Source organism: Beta vulgaris, chromosome 3 (assembly GCF_026745355.1).
Source record: "Beta vulgaris subsp. vulgaris cultivar EL10 chromosome 3, EL10.2, whole genome shotgun sequence".
In the NCBI taxonomy this organism is placed as follows: domain Eukaryota; kingdom Viridiplantae; phylum Streptophyta; class Magnoliopsida; order Caryophyllales; family Amaranthaceae; genus Beta; species Beta vulgaris.
The window spans coordinates 43,223,159-43,232,132 of record NC_079204.1 but is presented as its reverse complement, the minus strand read 5'-3'; the positions used below and the strand labels follow the sequence as shown (position 1 = coordinate 43,232,132).

The following is an 8,974-nucleotide window of genomic DNA, read 5'->3' as shown; positions in this document are numbered from 1 at the left end:
GCGGTTATTTAAGTGTTGCGTGTTAATTGAGGGTTATGGTTAATTAAGGGTTGCGGTTAATTGACTGCAGCCCTCGGCTTTTAATTTTTTTCCTCTAGTGCATTTTGTAAAGGTCTTTTTTTCTTGAAGAACTGGCCGGGCATAGTCTTTGTACTAGCAATTTTCAGATAGATTTATAAACTGAGTTGATTAGATTGATAGGTCTTAAGTGATTTGGTGTTTTTGGAATATCCATTTTCGAAATCTCCATCTCGGGATTAGCGTAATAATAGTATGGTTTAGAAAAGTGGGGGAGTTTCATTGTAAGCTAAGTCCATTAGGCTCGGAAGAACTTAGCTCTAGGCCAGAACCATCTGAACCCATGGTCTTGTGTGGGTTCATGTCAAATAAAGCTCCTTTTATTTTTTTTCTTTCGAGAAGGGCGTTAAGAGACAAATAGCGTCATCATGTGAGATAATAGGTCGGATAAAGCTAAGATCTTTATCCCTATTGTTCTGAACAGAAGTTTGGAATCGTGTTTTAAAGGCATTTAGGAGTAGACATTGATTTTGGAATGAGAGTCAACCCGAGAGTCGAAATTGTTTTAAGACTATAAATTGCGGAATTGGCTATTTTCCTTTTCATTTTGTTATGAAAAAATCTGGTATTGCAGTCACCTTGAGGAAGCTATTTTTGCGGCTTGTTGTTCTCTATTTTTTTTTTTACTAGAAAGAAGAATTTTTTCGCGTTGTCTAATAAAACGATTGACGTGGTTGATTAAAATGGGTTTATATGGTTGAGACCATAGATGTTTTCGAGTTTCATAATTTCTTTTTCCCCATTTTCTATTTGCTTGTTGTTCGTATGACTATATATAAGTCGTTGCTACCACATTCTGAGCCTAGTTTTCATGCAACTGAGCTTCTGTTGGATTTTATAGAACCTAGAGCCCTTATAGGTTGACTCCAAAGTTTTTGTAAACTATGTTGTGCGAGCTAGGTCAAGGGTTTATTTAATTATCTAAACTAATAATTCTCATATAAAAACATTTTTTGAAAAGGTAATGATCAAATCACCAAGGTACCATAGCGAGTGATCGATCATTCGGTTCATTATGGTTTGAGAAACCCGATCTCTTTTAGGAGAACATAAGATCCTTTTGTAGAGCAACGAAAAATGCAACTGTATATCGTAGTGGACAATAGACGTCCGGTTTCTAAGGGGCTGAAAAACCTTATCAATAAATGTAGTCATAATAAGTGTCCAATACTTCGTTCTATAGCAAGCATCAAGCACTCGATTTCAATGAGTTATTTCAACCACTTCTTTACGTTTATGCTCTCACAATTACAACGTGCTTACAAGAAATTAAGCTTATTCAAAAGACTATGCTAAGTAATGTAAATAAAGTACATCTTGACAACTACTTTCAAGGTAGCACCCTTTGTATAGTTTGGGGTGTTAAGGTAAAAAAACATGGTTTTGAGGCTTGTTTCTTGGGCTGTAGAGTTTATTTCAACCCAAGTACTTCTGATCACTTGTGATTTTATTACATTAAACCAAAATAATGCAGTCTTCAAAGTAGATGTATTCCATTCACATATGATTCTGAAGCGGGTAAAAAAAGATCTTCAATATTAAACTCAGAGTAACATGGAGAAATCAATTTAGTAATACTCTCATAGAACTCCAATCATAGATTAATTAAAACTTTAATTGAGATACAATAGAAATTTGAGAAAGCAAATAATGATTCATAACAAGAAAAAAACCCAAATATGAAATAGTTGTATATCATCTATTAGTAATATGTCCTTGTATCCATAACCAAACTATAACATACATCCAGGCCCGGTTATTTGGGTGTGCAAAAAGCCCAGTTGCACAGGGCCCCTAATTTTGGGGGGCCTCCTATGTAAATCCGTTATCCCGCGTGATACAATACTGAAATTCTGAAAATGCCATTTACTTTCCTAAAACACCAAGATACAATACGCATGATATATTCCTCTCTCTATGATATTCAATTTTTCATCTTCAATCTTGCAACTTTACATCTTCTTTCCTTTATTTCCACAACTAAATCTTCATAATTCCAAAATTAATCAATTAATTCTGTTGATCTCTCTACAATTTTCCATGGAAACTAAACAACTTCCTCTCTCAACAATTCAATTTGCAACGGGAATGAAAAAATTCTGTCAAACGGCGAATTTCTTCCCTCTATTATATAGTACTACCTAGAATCATTTTTCTTCAACAATCAAAATTGTATATCTTTATAGCCCGAATTTGCGATCTCATCTCCAAGAAATTCGAGCAAGATTTGACAATTTTAAAGGTGAAAGACTCCAAGTTCATATAAGTTATCTAATCTCCAACCATAATTTTAAGTTTTTTTGTTTCATTTACTCAAATAAACTATTATTTTGAGTCTGATATGTTTTGGTAGGAGAGCAAGTATTGAATATCTGGGTTATTTAACTGAATTATGCAGATTTGAGTTTTTGAGTTTTTGAGTTTTTGTTCATTGATTTTAATGGCAGATTTGTAGAAACTGGACGATTATTTGAAGGTTGTTTTGGATCTTCTTCTTCATGCAAGTTATCAAAATCTTCTTCTTCCTTCATGATACAATGAACATGTTGACTGAACATGTATTAATGAATGAAAGCAGTATTAGAATTGTTGACCTTTTAGTTTTTCTATTTATTAAGTAACATTTTTTAAATGAAAGTCCTCACCCATTTTGATAGATCTAAGTACTAGTTGAATTGTATTTCCCATTCGGTTTTTAGGTCCCTCCAATTTTTTATTTAATTTTCCTTTTTTTTTGCAAATATAAAAATGTTAAGATTTTTTTTGAGGGGAATAAATATGTTAGACTAGTACTATACAATAACTGATTCTTTTTGTTGGTTTTGTTTTGAAAGGTGATTTTTTTTCCGAGAGAGAATGCAAAAGGGCATGTCATTCGACTCATTCTATTGATTCAAGATTTGAAACTTCAATTTTCCATGTTGTCTCAATTTATTATGCCTCCTAAAATTAGAAAATATCAATCTGGTTCTGAAAAATGAACAAAAAAGAAAAAAGTAGAATTACTGATTGAGTCACAAAGAGGAGCTCTTGATAAATTTCTTAAGAAAGAATCGCAAGTTCCTACTGAAAATCAAAATTATGATGATAATGTGGTAATTAATGAGAATAATGATGTTGAAACTGAGATTATTGATAATGCCAATGATGTGATGATGTGCCTAATAAAAATTATTCTTGTGATGATGTTCCTATTGATAATGATGGTATTGATTGCGCTCCTCCTGAAAATGATAATGTTGATGTGGAAAATAGTGATTATGTGCCTATTGAGAATGAAAATGTTGGACAAACAAACTCAACCGAAAATTTCCATTTGCCTAATATATATGATCCTACAACGTGGGACGGTCTTGATTATAAATTGATAGATTTATTAATAGAGAAAGGTCCCAAAAGAGATTTGTCTATTGTGAAAGGTCCTAAAGACAAATTTTCTAGGCGATTTACCGCAAACTTATACTAGAGTTTTGTCCAATGGAGAGAAGTGTGATAGAAATTGGCTTGTTTACTCGAAAGAGCTTGGTAGAGTATTTTGTTTTTGTTGCAAAATATTTAAAAAAGGAATAGGTAGAGGTCAATTAACTAATGATGGCTTTTCGGATTAGGCTCATATTGGACTAAGACTTAAAGAGCATGAAACAAGCATGGAACATGTGAAAAACATGACAACTTGGTATGATTTACGTTCAAGGTTTCAAAAGAATCAAACAATTGATAAAGTCGTGCAAAAACAAATTGAGAAAGAAAAAGAGCATTGGAAAAACGTCATGAAAAGAATTATTTCAATTGTAAAAATTTCTTGCTAAACATAATTTAGCATTTCGTGGTACAAATGAGAAATTATATCAAAATAGTAACGGCAATTTTTTGGGCTTCATTGAAATGTTGGCAAAGTTTGACCCAGTTATCCAAGAGCATATTAGACGTATTACTAATGATGATATCAACTTTCATTATCTTGGTCATAACATACAAATTGAGTTGATATGTTTGCTTGGTTCTGCTATTAAAACTGAAATTGTTAAAAAAGTAAAGCACGCAAAATATTTCTCAGTGGTACTTGATTGCACCCCTGATGTTAGCCATCAAGAGCAAATGTCGTTGATACTAAGATATGTGAACATCTCTTCAAATTATGTTAGTATTGAAGAATCTTTTTTGGAATTCTTAAATGTAAATGATACGACTGGCCAAGGACTTTTTAATGCATTGCAAAGTGAGTTAAAAAATTTAGATCTTGATATATTGGATGTGCGAGGACAAGGTTATGACAATGGATCAAATATGAAAGGAAAACATCAAGGGGTACAAAAAAAACTTTTGGATTTAAATTCTAGAGCATTTTACGGTCTTGTGGTTGTCATAGTCTTAACTTGACATTATGTGACATGGCTAATACGTGTGGTAAAGCTAGAGATTTTTTTGGAGTTATACAATGCATATACACTATTTTTGAGTGTTCTATCAAGAGATGGCAAATATTGAAAGATAATGTAAAAGGATTGACTCCTAAGTCTTTGTCGCCCACTCGTTGGGAGAGTCGGGTAGATATTGTAAAAGCTATAAGGTTTCAAATTGTAGAAATACGGGAAGCTTTACTTCAAGTATCGGAACATGATAATGATTCTAAAATAAGAAGTGAAGCTATATCATTGGCAATTAATGAGTTGGGTGATTTTGAGTTTTTGATTTCAATAATCATTTGGTTTGAGATATTAAGTGCAATTAATCTGGTGAGCAAGATTTTACAATCAAAAGACATGCTTATTGATGTGGCTATTGAAAAAATAAAGGGGTTAATTTCTTTCTTTGAGAGGTATAGGCAATCTGGTTTTTATGATGCACTGGATAATGCTAAGAAACTTGCCATTGAATTGAATATTGACCCTATATTTCCCCAAAGGCGTGAAATACAAAGAAAGAAACACTTTGATGAGGAAACAAGTACATCATATGTTGCTCCACTATCTCTAGAGGAATCATTTAGAGTTAATTATTTTCTTTATATTGTTGATCAAGCCATTAATTCTCTTAATAGGAGATTTGAGCAATATCAGGAGTATGAAAATATATTTGGTTTCTTGTTTACTTCTTACAATTTGCGGTCATTGGATGATAAGAGTTTAAAATCTTCGTGTTGTATTCAACTTGAAAATGCACTTAAACATAATGACCAATTTGATATATTGATGGACCTTAATTATATTTAGAGTTGCTGTTTAAAAGAGGTATTGTCCAGACAAGGAATGATGAGACCTATTGATATTATGAAGTTTTTGACTGGTTTAAATTACTTTCCTAATGCATTTATTGCATACCGAATTTTGTTAACTATTCATGTGACTGTAGCAGCAACAGAAAGAAGTTTTTCAAAGTTGAAGCTATTAAAGTCCTACTTGCGTTCTACAATGTTACAAGAAAGGCTTAATGGATTAGCGGTGATAGCAATTGAGAACGATCTTTTTGAGAAAATTGAATATGAGGAATTGGTTGATGATTTTGCATCAAAGAGTGTGAGAAGAATGTCCCTATTTAAATAAGCTTGTATTAGTTCGAAGTGTATGGCTCTATTCAAATAAGCTTGTATTAGTTTGAAGTTGTATGGGAATTTTAGTATCTATATAAATAAAATACTTTGAATTTATTGTGTTTCATTTTGAATAAATTAAATCATTATATGGTAGAATTTTGATATATATCTATGTCTATCAAAGTGAAGCATATTAAAAAAAAAATTGAGGGCCCAAATTTATTAATTGGCACAGGGCCCCCAAAATGTTTAAGACGGGCCTGCATACATCGATATAGAGTAAGTGAAACAAAAGACAATAACAAAAATAAGATAGACCTATAAATTTCCAACCTTTATGGGAGGTAATAAGAGTTATAACTTTTTGTACGAAAAATATGCTTGGGAAGAGACCGACCATATTACACACCATCAATATCAGACATTTAATCAGAACAAATACTTGTTGCCCAACAAGCACTAAGAATAATTTAGAAAGATTCCACCTTTAGGAGAGAAGGTAAGACCAAGTAGCCTAAACAAGATAATTAGCAAAAATATCATTTCGAGGCCTACTAAGCTTTAGCAATAAGGTGTTATGAACAAAGTCCACAATGCTTATTATAGAAGGCAAAATTTAGTAACCTAAATAAGAAAGAAAAAATTGATTCTAATAATCCAACGTTTGGGTCGTTCACTCAAAATAATTCCACGTTTTAATTATTTTTTAATAATTGGACCTTTTACCACTATCCTCTCATTTTGAACTGTAACCTGTTAAAATAGGTTGATGGCCAGGAAAATGAGTATATTGCACACTTGACTTGTTCTAATTTGTTCTGATTTAATTAATTAATTGTAATTTTAATTAACTTAACTAAAACATATCCCAAAATACTCTTTACACTTTTCTTTTTTATATGTCCCCTAATTGTAACAGCCCGCTCTTCCGAGCTGCTAGTGAAACACACTCAACAACCATAAACTAGAATTAACTCTTAAATAAATTACTTCGCAGCGGAAAAAATATCCTCAAATACACCAATATCTCCAATAATATTCTCAAATATCATATACAACGAAACATAAATAACTATTTTCAAATCAGCTATCTATATACAAACTCAATCCTAAATCTAGGACGACACCATAATCTTGCTTCACTTCCATTCTGGAACTCTTGATACCAAACCTGCAAATTCAGAGAAGAAAATACAAAACAAACACAATTCCAAAATGAGTGGAAAACTCGTAACCTTTACTTCAGCCCGTTATAAACATATTATTTTCTCAAATCGTTTTCATTTCGTATAACGCTGGCATAGCTCACTCTCTTAAACAATCAGTGGCAAGTACAGGCTTTGGACAAAGGACAAACGCTGCCTCCAAGGTTCGTTATGGAGCCCAGCAATACTACCCCAAGGTTCGTTATGGAGCGTAGCCGACCGTATCAGGTCAAAAAGTAACCATCCTCCACCCATACCTTGCCCACTTTCTATTATCAGTTCATAAACTAAGCCAGCAAAACAGTTGCGTGTTTATAATCAAACAATGACATTTCATCATCACATTCATAACTATGGCCATAGTACGAAGTTATTTACGAAAACAGAAGACAGAAATCACACACACATGGGCATGAGTAAATGATTTTACTGAACATAAAAGTTACCTGAAAGCAATTCAGATTCCACCAACATAATCAACTTCATAATCCCGAATGATTCTTCACTCCAAAATCATCATCTAAGAATCACCTCACAATTATAGCGATAATGAATAACTAATCTTAAACTAATCTAAACTAGAAACATAATCATAACCATTCCTAGAAAAGATATTATAACCATCATACTAGCTATAACATTCTAAAAATGAACTCTAACTAATCTAAACTAAATCTGTAAAATAAAAACTAACCAATTCCATAACTTCCACTTATCTCCAAATATAACAATTCCAACAACACAACAACAGCAAACTAACAACCCTCCTTTTGAGAATAACAAATACAACACTTCAATAACCCATTAACAATGAACCACCATCACACGACACAACAACCAACAACGCACACCAACAACTAGCACAACCACACCTACAACCACATCATTCACACCAACGACCATAACAACAACAGCAGCAACACTATGGCGGCAGAGTCACCAACAATAAAACAAGAACCAATATGATTACTCTTATAATTCAATACAACAACCTTAAGAACAGCACAACAACGGCAACGATAAATAAAACTAACTTGCGATTAATTTTATAAAACATGAAATCAGAATTTCAAGAGGAAAAGAAAGAGGTAGTCATTACCTCTGCTCAACGTGAGCAGCGAAGAACAAAGGAGAACCGAGAGACAGAGGGTCTCAAAGCTTTGGTGCACAACGACAAACACCAACAAGCAACAGTGATCAGTAGGTCCGGCGAGCTACAACTCGCGGTGGCCAACCCAGAACGGTGGTACAACCGCCACAAACGCAGCAACAACAACGAAAGGAGAGAGAAAATATAGGGCAGAGCAGCGGCAACCCAGCAGCGGCGGCACAACCACCACGAACCGAATTGAAGACTGAGCGGCAGCACCGCTAAAAACAACAACAACATCGACGAAATAGAGGAGGAGGAGGAGAGAAAAATCGCGAACAGGGGATCTATCACAGCCGCAACATCGCGCAAGTGGAGGAGTAGACGCGTCTCCGACGAGCTTCAAGAACGCCGGCGAGGAGAGGCGCAACTCCGGCGAGGCAAAGAGCAGGGGACGAGAGAGAAAATGGTTGGGGTTTGGGATTTTGTATCGTCGAGCAAAACAACAGAGGAGGGGTTTCATGTTGGGTTTCATTGGGTTTACTCACACGGGAAAAGAGAGAAAGAAAAGGTTTTGGGTTTTATCCTAATGACCGACAAAACAAATAGGAAAAGAGCTTTGTTTTGTTACTTTGAAAAAAATAACCGACAAAGGTAATTTGGGTTTGGGTTTCTATTTTAGGCAAAATACGACTCAACTAGTTGCACAGAACCCAAAATATAAAATAATAATAATAGAAATAATCTTATAAAATTAAATAAATAATTACATTAAAAACACGACAAATAAAAATTACATCCCACAACTCAAATAATATAAGAATTTCCGAAACATAATGAACTTAATAAATATAATTAACTTCTAAATAAACGTCTTTAAAACAGGGCTATTACACTAATACTCTTTACACTTTTAATTTGGGATATAACCCACTATTATTTTAATCATTTTAGCTTTTAACTATTGGCCCACACTCTATCTCCTCCAAATAAAATAATATCACTTTTATTACCCACCAACTCTAACAATGGCCCATATTCTCCCTCCTAAAAATAAAATAATACTTT

At 33.5% G+C, this 8,974-nt stretch overlaps 1 long non-coding RNA gene and 1 pseudogene across 1 annotated transcript; one reads left to right on the top strand and one right to left on the bottom strand.

The window, feature by feature from the left end:
* Window positions 1-3,226: 3,226 nt before the first annotated feature.
* Window positions 3,227-6,089, top strand: LOC104884076 (uncharacterized; annotated as a pseudogene).
* Window positions 6,090-6,571: 482 nt separating this feature from the next.
* LOC109135986 (uncharacterized) lies at window positions 6,572-8,491 on the bottom strand. The gene is made up of 3 exons (XR_007272755.2): window positions 7,916-8,491; window positions 7,263-7,336; window positions 6,572-6,782 (listed from the first exon to the last, which is right to left on the bottom strand). It is a non-coding gene; the product is annotated as an uncharacterized LOC109135986 (long non-coding RNA).
* Window positions 8,492-8,974: the final 483 nt, after the last annotated feature.